Source organism: Arachis ipaensis, chromosome B8, assembly GCF_059453495.1.
Source record: "Arachis ipaensis isolate K30076 ecotype BB chromosome B8, ASM5945349v1, whole genome shotgun sequence".
Lineage (NCBI taxonomy): Eukaryota > Viridiplantae > Streptophyta > Magnoliopsida > Fabales > Fabaceae > Arachis > Arachis ipaensis.
The window spans coordinates 4,472,806-4,488,116 of NC_142443.1; the positions used below are offsets into that span (position 1 = coordinate 4,472,806).

General features: G+C 27.3%; 1 pseudogene; it reads right to left on the reverse strand.

The window, feature by feature from the left end:
• Positions 1–10,970: 10,970 nt before the first annotated feature.
• On the reverse strand, positions 10,971–14,752 carry LOC107610437 (uncharacterized; annotated as a pseudogene).
• Between the last annotated feature and the right edge of the window lie 559 nt (positions 14,753–15,311).

Sequence of the window (15,311 nt, forward strand, 5' to 3'; positions counted from 1 at the left end):
GTTCCTTTTACTTTTTGCATTCACTTAAAAAATTGTCAAAACATTTTATTTAATATAAAATTACTAAATTTAGTAGATAGAAACAATTTATTTTTCTGAACTGACTATAAAAAGTCATATTTAAATCTAATTTTTATATTTTTTTAGTGTCTTTTTATATTTAGTATATTTTGTTAAACTAAAATTATTTGTAAAGACAAAAATAATTTTTCTAAACAAATTATTTTATTAAAAATTAATTTTTTAAGAACAAAATAATAACACTTAATTCACGGTGAATTCTACACATTTTAATATTTTTATCCAAATTTTTATACTATTAAAATTATGATTTAAGACTTTAAAATTTAAAGCGTTCAATAACTTGCTGGTATACTATCTTAACTTGTATAAGATACCAAAATAATTGTAGAAAAGTTAACTGTATTGTATAAAAGATTTTTATGGAATAAAAAGATGGTAAAAAATAAGAAATAGTATAAGCTCCGAAAAAATTAGATAAATTGAAAATTGGAGATACAGTGATTCGAAATAGAGCGTTTTTATTTAAATAGTGATGGTATTTTTCAAAAGAGAATTGTCCATTATAAAAGAAAAATGTATGCTCTTGTAATAATTTAAAGTTTAATGTGATATTATCTAATTAGATACTATCTGCAAAGAAAGTTTATGAAAAAATATTTGTTAATTACAAAATGATTAATGACTTGTCTATGGAGGTAAATAAAAGATGGAAAAAAATTCGATTATGAAAAAATAATTGGCTGCAATGTGATTTGTTGAAAGAAAATATTTAAAAGTTTTTTTCAATTTGTCAAACTAAAAATGATCTTTCATACGAAATTGTAGATTTTAGAATGAGTTAGAATGGATATAGAACTTCCAATAGACCAAAAAAAGTTATATCAATGAAAGTTGGAACCAACGAATTAGTTTTATGATATCTTAAGACTAGTTAAATTAATAATAGACAAAGAGGATATAATTGTATACAAGTATGATAAAGTAAGTATATTTTTTACTAACTCAACTCCTTTGTACTGGTTTTACAGGCAAAAAATCTTTTAAATGATATAACAAGTTACAACTTTACAAGAACTATTTAGAGAGGTTTGATTCCTCCAAAAATTTAGCTATTTGTTTGATTTGTTTTGATTGACAGGATAAATACTAAGAAGAGATTGAATAGATTTGGATTTATTGATCAAAAGGATAATATATGTGTCTTATATAAAAAAGATGTTAAATATATTCATCACTTATTTTTAGACTGTAAATTTATTTAACAAATATGGTACATTTAGTTACTCGAGATAGGTAAATTATTATCTATTTTAAGCATATTAAACAACATTTTAAAAATTGGATAAGAATATCTAATAAAAAGGAAAAGTGAAAAAAATAATTCATAGAATTTTTTACGGTCATTTAGAATATTTAAATGGAAAGAGACAGAGGAATATTTTAGAAAGAAGAATGAATTGTTGCGGTAATTATTAATAAATTTTTTGTGAGTTATAAGAAGTGAAATAGTGTAAATTTTTTTTATGGTCGATAACAATTTTAAAAATAATAATGTGATGGACTTTTGTTAGTCCTATTTTTTTATTTATTCTGTTTTCTTTTACTCTACTTACTATATTGAACTTTATTGTTAAAAAAAATAAATATTAGCTAAATATAACAAAAAATAATCAATTTTATTAGTCATATGATATTGCTATATATATTTATATATACAAAAATTAATTAAATATTTAACTAAATTTCATTATTTAATTAAACAACGAGTGATATTTTAAATAAAAAAAATTAATCTTAACGTCATACATACTATATTATGAATCTATTAATCTAAAAATTTAAACAATTATATAAAAATACATAAAATTAAATAGTAAGTGTTGATGTATTATACTTATTATGCATAATTTTTCTGAATATTTTATAAACATGTAATAATAATTTCTCGTATATGTATACCTAGAGATGAAGGGAAACTTGGCTACTCGTGGGTGTGCATTACTACTTTATTACTATATGGTCCCCCTCCTATGCATAAAAGTATAACATAATGATAGTAAAACCATATATATATATACCCACAACCACAACACAGACATTACACAATCGGTGGTCCTATATCAAGATTATTATGTTTTTTTGCCTCTTTTATCCATAGAGGAATTCTTGGGAGTTTATCTTCCAAGTTATTATTGGATAACTTTTTGAGTTGCAATAAGAAAATTAAAATACAGGTTGAATTGTTGAAGAGAACAATAGGTGATGGGTCCATGAAAAATGTGAAACTACTTAACAATTTGAATTATTGTAAAAATTAAATGACATCATTAATCAAAGCAAGTGATATCATAATCATCCTATGGTCTAAAAATTAGAGAGTATATATATAAAGAGTATATAATTTAGATAGTTTTTGGAAGAGAGATAAAAATCGAGAGATTGAGATTAATAAAAACAGAAAATTGAGAGACAAAAAGACGGAAATAAGTTTCAGTATTGTGTTTGGTATAAAATAGGAGACAAAGACCGAAATAAAAATAAAATTCTAATTTAATTTGAACAAAGAATAAAATTAAAATTAATTAATTGAAATAAGAATATTTTAGGTATAAAATGTTATTTAAGTTTTAGTTTTTATTTTTAAAAACTTTAATTTCCTGTATTCTCATTTTTTGAAAATACTGAAACACTAAAATTTTAATATTAATATTACACTAATAAATATAATACTGAGTCTTAATCTATATTCTAGTACCTTAAAACAAACCTACGTGTGTTACTTCAATTCTATGGGCCGTCCGGTTATTATCTAATTGTCCAACACCTAATATTAGCTTTATTGGGTCTTATTGATTATTAGTCCAATTAGGTATAGGTCAATTCCAATAGATAAAATGCATGAGAAACAATAATAATTTTATTTTGAAGATGAGAATGTTAAATTATAAATAGGATTTATCTATCAAGTCACTCATTAAGCTTTTCAATAATATAATTAAAAATAGTATTACAGATTTTTAACATCTTAATTACAATATTTTTTTTTTAAAATCTCTTCACTATGAAATTTCTAATACTTTACTTAAAGATTTCAACCCATGTATGTCCTAGACAATTAATTAAACCTAAATAAATAAAACACAATATACCTTTTCCTTGATCCGATTGAAATGAACAATTATATTCGTCTCATTAATTTGATTGTCCCCCCGTGATGCGAAATTTCATTATAACTAATAATAATAAGACCAAAAAAAACTTTGAATGACTCTAGCAAGTACCACCGAATCGGCTAATGACCATGATTTCAATGACTAATGACACCACCAAGCCGCTAATAAGGATAACCTAGAATTCAATAAATGAAAATTCCTTGGCATTTGATTTGATGTTATGCTTAATTTGTGAGGTGAAAACTCAGGTGCAATCGACTATACGTAAAGTTGATAGTTGAGAGACGTTAGATAAAAATTTAGTCAAATCGGCCAAATTATCTAACACCTCTCAGCTATCAACTTTACATAAAATCGACTGCACCTGAATTTTCACCAATTTATGATTAGGGGAGGCATGGAATTGCCCTTGCCGGCCCGGCTAGTAAGATTAGAGATGCAACTTGGTGTACGTAAGGCAGAGAAAAGTTGACCATGCATTTCGTAATCATTCTTCCAATTTCGGAAAAAGCCTTGTGAGCAATAATTTATCTTCTTAAATCATCATCTCCATGTAATCATGTTGCCTTTTTTTTTTAATAAAAAAAAATTCATATGTTATATAATATAGCGTTCTAATTTGGTTCAAGTGAGAGTTAATAATCTTTGGAATTGAATGAACGGAAATTTTCTGTTGACAACGACTTATTCCACATGAAATAAGTTACTTTAATGATTAAGTCACACGAACTTCAAGAGGTGTAAAGAATAAGGAGTAAGAAAATGTTACATATATAAAAAAAATAACTACTAAATCAATCGTATTTGTAAATAAATATATATATTATTTAATTTATTTTTAAAAATATATTTTATATTTTAATATATATTTTATACGTATAACAAATTTAATACTTATTTTTTATGTAAATGTAACATAATTAATAAAAACTAAAAAACTAGCATTACATAGTTTAAAGGGATTTAGATTCTCTAAATTTTGAATTTTACTTTAGAGGATAAAGTATGACCATTTATTTTTAAATAGTTTCTCTTTCATATTTACTTTTGGTCCCACTTATGAAATAAATGGTGAGAGATCATATTTTACATTCTAAAATGAGAATTCAAAATTTAGAAGATCCAAATCCAGTTTAAAGAATCAAAGTAAATTTTTTTTTTATATTTATATTATATCTTTTTAGATATAAGAAGAATTTTTACTCACTAATGAACTATATAACTCAAACGATATAATTTCTTCTCTTTACTTAGAAGTTTTGGGTTCAAGTCTCACTCCTAACTTTAGATATAGTAATTTTGTTTACAAAAAGTGAAACAAAAAGATTGATGAGTTATTTTTTATATTTAAATATTTTTTTAATATTAAAAATGAGAGAAAAATAAAACAAATTTTGAGGAGAGCATGTATGATTACTCTAAATGTAATAGATTTAGAATCTTTTAATCCTTAACACAGAGTTTGGGACAGACTGTTTGTAATGATCTCGTGAAGGCCTTTAATTCCCGCTCCACCGTCCTTAATTACTTGTTTGAAAAATTTAATTTGTCAATTATTCTATTTAAACCACATAGGTATCTTCATCTGGGGTTGACTTGTAAAATCTTTTTTTATCACATTCGCTTCGTTTTTGGCATCCAACTAATCTTGTCACCCACCAACTCTTGTAATTTATCTTTTTCTTTTAGGATCGAATTGTAGATCTATCGGACAATTAAAAAAACTCGAATATTATATATAAAATACTTTTTTTAAAAAAATTTAAACTAATAAAAAAAAATACATGAAGATTATATCTCTAACAATATTATCTTTTCAAACACTTCTTATTATACATGTGTGTGCATCATGTGATATCTCATACCATAGGTTAAAATGATGCGTATTGTTTTAAGGTATAAAATATCTTCATTCTTATTATAACTATTCTAAGAAAATCGAATGCATTCATATGAAAACCTAATTAACTATTCTAAGGTTTAAACCGATAAGGTTCTGAATGAAATTCTATTGGCCATATCAATATATACAATCGTGTTCCAATCCGATTATTTCTTGTTGTATATTATAATGAGAAATATTAAGGAAACAATACTTTTTTTTTATCAATATATATTAGTCAATATTTTATTTTTTTACGATTAAAATTTAAAGTTTAAAATTTAGTACTTAATATTTAAAATAAAACCATTAATTAAAAATAATAAATTTTGTTGATAATGTAGCATTACTTAAATATATATATGTAGATATGTAGATAGATTATATAGTGTTTTATTGATGGGGTTTAGGTATCCTTTTAAGGTATATAAATGATAATTTGATGATAATTATATCATTTTAATTCAACTAAGTCACGTAATCATTGGCATACTTAAAAAGGTACTAAAACCCTTCAAAATATTTATTTATTTATTTTCGTGGATTGTCTCTATATGTATGTGTTGTACCTCCTATATATATTGCCTTTCCAGTTTCACTGCTTTAATTTGCTGCCAGTACTTAATTGTTTGCATGCGGTGAATATTTAAATTAAAATTGATTATTATGTGACTTAGCCCTAAATAATAGACGATAATAGTAAATTTCCAAAGATTAATTTGTTTTAATTTTGTTTGTTACCATCACTTGATGGTTGCCAAAAGGAAACTTTTCACATGCATGCCATAGCTAGTAGGGTTAATAAAATCAAAATATAATATAGAATTATAGATAGACGGAATGAATACACATATATTGATTCCAGCTGACTAGGCCTTAGGCTCTAAAAATTAAAAAAAACTAGCTTTTGACTAAATAATAATAATAATAATAATAATAATAATAATAATAATAATAATAATAATAAGATTTAATTATTTGTTGGTTTTGTGAAATTTTTAATTAGATCCTTATACTTTTTTTCTTTTTAATTAGGTTCTTACACTAATTTTTTTTTCAATTAGATCCTTCTTAGTAGTAATTGCTTTAATTTTATAGGGACCCAACTAAAAAAAAATTTGGTGCAGGGACCCAAATAAAAGGAAAAAATAGTGTAGGGACTCAATTAAAAAAATTGGTACAAGGATTCAATTAAAAAGAAAAAAAGTGCAGGGACCTAATTAAAAATTTTGCGAAACTGTAGGGAGCAATTGAATAATAATAATAATAATAATAATAATAATAATAATAATAATAATAATAATAATAATAATAATAATAATAAGTATTGAAAACTAGTTAATTTTTAATTAGTTAACACTAGCTAACTAACTTTTTATTCTTAAATTATTCTTGAAACTCTCATTTTTTGAAAAGTTTAGAATATATAATTTAAAATTTAGTGTTTAAATAAGATTTAAAATAAAAAATAATTTTTAAATAACTTATATACATATAAATTAGTTGAAAAAAGCTTTAACTCCCTAATTAAACTCATTCTATATTAAATTTTTAGTGAATAGAGAAAAGACTTTAAAATACAAAACTACTATTCCTACACAAAAATCAGTAACTAAAACAAGTCACCAATATATTTATATATAAATGTGTATGAATTAATTTATTTTTAATATGTATTTATATTTTAACATGTATTTTATACTAATGACTGATTTTAATGAGTAATTATAATGTACACTTAGCATAATTGTTTCAAATATATGGGATCAAAATTTTGAAACATTTTTCTTGTTATAAGTACTTTACTCAATTAATTCCCACAAATATATATATATACAAAAAATAAGTTTATACCTATTTCTTTTCCTCTTTAGCATTACACTCGTGCTATATATATATATATATATATACAAAAAATAAGTTTATACCTATTTCTTTTCCTCTTTAGCATTACACTCGTGCTAGAAAACTTTTTCCACAAAATCTAAAAGTTTCAGAGATGGGTATTTAATTTTAATTTTAACCTATTGGTGGGTAAGAATGGTTAATTATTAAAAGCTAAAAATAATTTTGATGGTTTTAGTGAATTGATCCGTGCAATAATAGATGTTCCGCACTCCACAGAAGCATATAAAAAAACGACAAAATAGTGAACTAAAACGCACTAGACTACACTGACACCGATGTTGCTTTGATCTAGAACCAAAACTATAGGTACATATGAATAAGCATGTGCCAATATTCTCTCCCATTATGAAGAAAAATGAAAGGACTTTAGGAGTTAGGACCCTTTAATTTGGGCACATATTATGTAAATATAATTAATAAGGATTTAATTAAATAAGCATTATACTCCAAGACCAATAAGAAATGGACAACAAGAAGTCCGTATGATATCATTGGTCTCACCAAATTTAGAAAGCGTTTAATCTGTAAGAAGCTTTTAGGGTTTGAGACTTGCCCTTTATGTCTCCCTCATATCTAACAATCAACCAAATTCTTTTATTATTATTGACTATGGTAATCAATTAGCTAAGAGGAATGAGGGGCTGTGTTGTGTTGTGCCTCTCTTTCTTCTTAAGATTAGATGTGTGTGACAGATGTTGGCAAACAATCTCATTAGCTTTTTTGTTTCCTTTATCCTTTAATTTGTTGTGGGAAAGCATTACACTAGGAATTGATGAAATTTTGTCATTCATCAATAATGTGACCATTTTGTTTAATATAATTAGTAGACTAGGCATTGTTGGTCAAAATAATGATACTGATTGTGTGTTGTGTAAAAAAAATTTTGAGAATGATTACTATTTATTTTTGGATTATGAGTTTATTTGACAGATGTGGTGTGTTTGATTGTTTGCTTATAAAAAATTATGCCTGTTTCATGAACAATTAAATAACACTTCGAGAGTTAGACAGAGACTCCTACTAAAAAGGATGAACACAATAGGTGGTTGATTGATTTTTGTGTTATTATCTGAAATATTTGGCTGGAAATGAATAATAGGATATTCAGAAATCAAGAAGCAGGTGTTGCGGAAGTTATCAACAAGTCGATTAAGAGTTATAAAGAGTGGACTGATTTTGATCTTTCTAGTTGTTGATGGTAATGCTGGAGATGACTACAGTTTAATGTTCTGTTTTGTTACCTAATAATTTTGTATTTTCTAACTGCTCTGTTAGAAATAAGAGACTAAACTGGAGAAAGGATTTGTGTATTATTGAATGTAATCAAGTTGTCTATTCAATTTGTGTCGAATGATACAATATAAAGGGTATTTATAGGTACTAACAGAATCGTAATAATAAAGACATAATCTCCTATAATAAATATTCAGATATACTAAATAATTTTAATTGATCATAATTGATCCTAATTATATTCTAACATGCTCCACCTTATTGTGTTGAGTTTTTGATTAAAAAAAATATATAATTAGTAGACTTTTCATTTAGATTAGAATTAAAACAAGTTGTTGTCGTTTAATTTGTTGTTGTATGTCGTTTAACTAATGTACACAGCACAGCCCCTCATTCCTTTGAGCTAATTTATTACCGTGGTCAATAATAAAAAAAATTTGGTTGATTGTTAGATATGATCGAGGAAGACATAAAGGGTATAGTCACGACTCCAAAAAGCTTCTTGCAGATTAAACGCTTTCTAAATTTGGTGAGACCAACGATATCATGTGAATTTTTTGTTGTCTATTTCTTATTGGTCTTGGAGTATATTGGTTATTTAATTAAATGTTAATTTTATTTACAATTACGTGGCGAAATGAAAGGGTCCTAACTCCTAAGGTCCTTTCATTTTTCTTAAATTCAGTGTTTTTTGCATTTTAAATGTAAAGATAATCATTTACTTTAAGTTAGTGTGATGAGTGGCCGATTGCTCTAAGATAATCATTTTCTTATTTATTTCAAAGCATATATATAACAATGGTAATTAGAAAATAGCTTACGTATATGGCAAGTATTATTACACTTGATTGTTATAGACTGAAATTACTGGTAAATATGATTGGAGAAGAAATTCAAGTTCTCATTTTGTATTGTGTCAATGTATTTGTCCAAAATCTTTCATGATATTGTTACAATTAAGTAGGTTGTAGCCAATCCATGCACATTGCTAAACCCTGTTTGCAGCACTTAGTGAGAAAATGGAGTCACTTCGTCTCCTCCCTTAGTCAATAATTTTGAGGAATATCGTTGTTGCCCTTTGATGCAAAAGTGAATGGGCAAAAATAATAATTAAAACCATGACATTATTAGCTTATAGAGTTAATATTCAAATTAGTCTCTAAAATTTAATTTTCGACTCAATTTAGTCTTCTAATTTTCAATTGGCCCAAATTGTATTGGTTAAGTTTAAGTTGATTTTGGGTATATAAATGATGACAAATATTCATTTGGGTTGAAAGCCCAATATTATTTAATGTGTGTTTTATTGTGGCAGGCTCATAACTCTTCTCACTGTCAAACAATGAAACTGGTCTATCCACTTGGTTATTCAAGAAATTAAATAAGTCCAAGACTAGCTTATGCTTCAGCCATGTAAAAGAGCCAATGCTCCTCATAGCACCGTTCAGCAAAATAAATGGTTATGTATTTGCTAAAAGCAAATGAGGATAGCTGGACAAAAGCAAAGACAGGTGTGGCTCTGTAAAAGCAAGAAATGACACTAGGACACCCACTAACTCAAGGACATCAGCAGAGCACCACTCTGGATCGTGGTTGAGCAAAACACAAACGAGCAAAGAGCAGTAGCAGCGGGAAAATGGAGCAAAATGAAAAAGGAGAGCTTGCTAAGGAAGAAAGAAAAACAAAGGACAACAGAGGTAGTGGTCGAGCTCCTCGGATAGCAGAGGTAGTGGAGCATGATGAAGAAAGGACTGCATGCCAGCAGTGACAGTTCCAACAAGCAGCTGGTACAAGGAAATGGAAGAGGCAAAATTGAAGGCAAGCTGAAGATATATAAGAAGTTTCATTCTATCATTTCAAAGCAAGAAAAAAAGAGCACACACTCAGAGCACCATCTCTAACACAGAGCTAGAATTTTTTTCTTCTACTCAAGCTTAATTTCTGATCTTTGTATTATGCATGTCTTGTGTCATTTTCTGTTTTGAAAAGGCTAATATTGAGAAGTTGAAAAGCCAAGAGAAAAAAGGCATGAGTGATGCAGAATACGCACTGATTTCTGATGTATTGAGTTGTTGAACTAGGATTAGTTCCCCTTTGCCAAGTTGGGTGAGCACTTGGTGAGTCTGAATCTGTTTTGATTCCCCTCCTTAGTTGGGTCAGCACTATGGGAAGCTAAGCTTTGGTGTAGAAAGCTTAGGGGTAGATACTAGTTGAATTAGGGAGTAATTCAATAGTATTGGTGTATGTAATCTGAGAATTCTAGTGAAAATTTCACCATGGTTTGTGGTGGAGACTGGACATAGGATTCATTGCACGTTGAATCCAAACCAAGATACATGCTGGCCTTCATCTTCTAATCCCTACTCTTTACTTATTCTGCACGAGATAAAATGAAAAAATCTCCTGCAACTCGAGCAACAGCTGAAACAGAGTTTGAAACTTTAAGTTTTAAGCCAACTTGATTCAACCCCCCCTTCTCAAGTTCAACTAGATCCATCAGTATCCTAAAACTTTAAGACGTGACTCAAATTAGCCCCTCCGTCCTTTTTCATTACCGAAAAAATGACGTGACACGATTAAATGATGTCGTTTTACTATATTTACACCTAATTAAACAATGTCGTTCTACCCTCCTCTTCTTTTTTCTCCTCTTCCTCAATGTCTGAACCTCCCACCACCCCATTTCCACTACCATCAATCATACCTTCCCAACCCCACCACCCTCACCACTATCACTACCACCCTCCTCCTCAACTCTCTAATGTATAACTAAATTGCTCAACAATCCTCTATAACCCGATCTTGTTTATTGTCAAATACGACATCTTCAACTCCGAAATTCTCCCGAAAGTTCACTCCTCAATGCATATTCAACAGAAGTCCCTTCGTCACAAGCATTACTATCCTAGTCATAACCGCAATACCAGCTAAAATGCTACGTCGTTCACCATTTCTATTGTTCCTCTTCTCACGCTCAAAAACAAACACAGTTCCAGAGGTATTATTAACATGATTGTTGTTGTTGTCTCTGAAACAAAAAAACTCCAATTTCATCTCTTGCCAACTGAAAAAATACTATTTTGTTGAAGAAAAAATGATGGAATTGGGGTTTAAAATGGAGGAAGAAAGAGGAAAGAGGGACATAAAAAGAGAAAAGGTTAAAGCTGGCAGAAAACACCAAAGGAGAGTGGCAAGGGCCCCCATCAGCCCCAACCCATATTTCAAGGAAAGAGAGAATGGGAGGGAAGTTGTGGCGGTCGATGTGGCGGTGGGGGAGTAAGTGAGCTTAAGAGATGGGCCTAACAAAAAGTTGGTGGAGAGAGAGAAACAAAAGTCAGAACTCGAGGCGGTTGTGGAGGAGGAGACGGTGATAGTAGTAGAAATATGGTTGAAGATGGTATTGGATAACTTGGCCATTATGTGGTAGTGATTTTCATCGTGACTCTAAAATTTGAGAAATAGCTTTATAGTTGAGTGAGTGATAATGTCTCAACTGAACAAGAGGGGGAAAAGGTGAGGAAGAGGAGGGTGGTGGGTTGGAAAAGTATGATTGAAGGTGGTAACAATAGGGTGGTGGAAGGTTTAGACATTGAGAAAGGAAAAAAATGGGAAGGAATAAAACGACATCGTTTAGAATGCAAATAACAAAACAAAGTCATTTAATTGTGCCACGTCATTTCTTTGATGATGGAAATAAATGAAGTGGCCAACTTGAATCACGTCTTAAATTTTTAGAGTATAATTTGAATCAATTAAAAATTAAAAAATTAAATTAAATCGAAAATCAAATGACAAAAATTATTTTAAATATTAACTCTTAATTGATACCTAACTTAGAACATTTTCATTTCGTAGTTAAGAAACTTCACATTTTTCTTGCTCTCATAATCTAGGTGCCAATAAATGTGGTGTAAACTTGGACAAGAGATACATAGATTCCTACCTCCCTAGAGCTTCCTAGCTTAATTAGACACTCATGGATATGCATGATATATATAGCTAGCCAACAACCTTGGTTTATGCTTTGGAAGTTAAAATATATATGTGAAACCTACATCTTTGTTATGACAACTGAAAAGAAAAATATTTAATAATTTTTGGTTGAAAAATATAGTATCACTGTGCTTTGTGTTTAATTTGCATCTAATTCATGAAATTACTTCTTTTAAAAATTTAAATTAATAAGAAAATAAACATATCAATCACAACTCTTCGTGCAAGAATTTTTTTGGGGTTTGCGTGAATTTATTACATATATTTTTTTCTTTTTTTCATCTTATACTATTTTTTTTTCTTGAGAAATAACAGGAATCTAACTCTAAATTTTTTATCCATAATTCTAATATTATATTATAAAATCGTATTTTTTAAAAGTTTAAAATAATAAAAAGAGACATATCAATACTTATATCTCCATCAAATATAAAAATCTCATTTGGAATTATTCTATGTTTTATATGGGCTGCGCTTCATTCTTTTTTTTATTTTAGATGATTTTATTTTCTCATCACTTGCGTACTTTTAGTGGCATATATAGTTGAATAAATTAAGATACATTATTGTTAAGATCAACATGAACTTAGTAATTTGATCAACATTATAAGGTTAGGAGGTGCATGGCATGAGTGGCATAGCACACTAAGCTACTTTAATAATAATAATGGATGAATTGGAATGACAATCGACCACACTAGAATCCCTCTGAAATTTTATTGGAATCCATGTGAAGAAGTCAAGAAAGCAATGAAATTGATTCCATCAATCTGGACATGGTTGCGAAAAAGAAAAGGAGAGGCCTAGCCTTTTCATTAAAAATATTTCGAGAATTTGCGATAAACCCTTAAATGGAGTTCAATACTGCGACGGATTAATCTTTGACCTGTTGGGTTGGAGGATAACGTGGGAAACCAAAAAAAAATATTTCGAGAATTTGATTCGATGTGTTAATGGTGTAAAAAAATGCGAATGTTAATACGTTTTGAAAAAATAAAAGAGTGTAGTGTTTTTATAAATCTTAAACTTTAAATTTTGAATTTTAAATTATAAATTATAAATTATAAATTTTAAATTTAAATTATTGATATAAAATATAATAAATAAATATTAAAATTTGTTTAATTAATAAGAAGTCAAGAAGTGCAATAGTTTTTATTTACTAAGGATGGAGTATTTAAAAATGAGTTGTGAAAAAAGTTATGTTATCATGTGATATAAGTAAATTGATTTTTAGATGAGAGATCATTTAAAAAAATGTGATTATAGGTAGGTAGGAATATCAGATAACTTTATTCAATTAATCTCCAAGTTCACACCATGACTAGTATTTGCTAAAAGCCTAAAAGTATATGAGAAAGGGGTAGAAGAGGAAAACAAAACAATAATAATATAGTATTAAAAAAATTGGAACTCTTGCGAAATGAAAAATAAACAGGTACACATTCCTCCAAGGGCATATTTAAGCACACACAGGGGAGGAAGAAATAATGAAGGCATGATTGAAAAGGAGAGTTTTATATATATATATATATATATATATAATTTAAAGAAAAATAATAGTATATTTTTAGAATGTTAGTGTCATAAAATTATTCATTCTAAAAATTTAAGTTGATAGGAGAAGATAACATTAATGGTTATATTCATAACATTTTTTTCAAACAAGAGTTTTTTTTTTTTTTTTTTTTTTTGCATAGGTTTATTTTTCTTTTTATTTGTTTTATGCTGTTTTTTTTTACTTTTGGAGAATTCTAGATTTTTTGGACACAGAATTTTGATATTATGTCATGAAACTACCAATCTCAAAAATTTAAGCGATAGAAAAAGGTAACATTAATGATTATATCCCTAACGGTTAAAAAATTATTTTTGATCTAATATTACTTATTTGATTAAAAAATCTTATTAATTAAGGTATTTATAAATAATATTAAAAATTATCCAAAAAACAAAAAAAAAAGAAAGAAAAGAAACTCAGGTTTAACCGAAATTATATTTTAACAGACTTTAAATTAGTCAATTTTAAATAATAATCAATACTGGTGTCGAAAAATAATATATCAAATTTTTAAAATGGTATATTTAGATAGAATATTCTTTAAAGAGGTTATTCCCTTGAATGATAGGTGGTATTATTGTTTACGTTTTTCTCTAGCTAGCTAGGTATAGTTTTTTTCTTTTTTTTTTTTCTTTTTTTTTTTTATGACTAGCTAGGTATAGTTTGAGTATGCCTATTCTGTACTTTGTTTTGCGTTATATATGTGCTCACTTTCCTACTTTGTGGGATCTGGGTGAGATTCTTGAAGGGAGCAAAAATTATTGTTATTATATAATGGAAAAGTAAAGTAGACAATTAAAATATTAAATAATTTGAAAAATGAATATATCATATGTTCAATTTATTATGTGTGCAGATAGTTATTCTAATATTAAGATTTAGGTGAGTAATTTAAAATGTAGTGTATTTTATTTAAATTGGACCAATTTTAGAATCCATTATTCATATTGTTCAAAAAAATCATTAATTACCTAGCATAACCTTTATATAATATATTTAGTTATTAATTTAATTTTTTTAGTTTAATAATTTAATAACATATTTTTAGTTGACGTTTTTAAATATTATTGATTAAAAATAATAAATTCTATTAATTTTTTAACATTTTTCGTGTATTATTATTGGTTGCTATATAACAAGATTATTTTAGTAATTAAGTTAACTAAATTAATTTAATAACTTAAAAATTAATAATAAATAATTTTAATTAAAAAAATTTAATCACATTTAGTTATAAAAATAACTCATTCACTTAGCTTCTCTTGTAATATAACGTGCGCATCACACACACAGTTTTGTTGGAGGGGCCATCTTATTCAATTTCAACATCAAAACAATGCTTCTAACGCTCAATAAACTAATGCTACATACTGATGAACATGGTGGGAGAAGAAAAGTTGCCTACGCAATTTGTAGTGTTTTAACTTATTTTCTTATTTCTCATTGGGTCTTTATTTGTAAAGACAATATATACTTTTGCCTTTAATATATATAATTTCCTTACTCTTTTCTCTTTATCTGCACTTTTCAAGTAAGC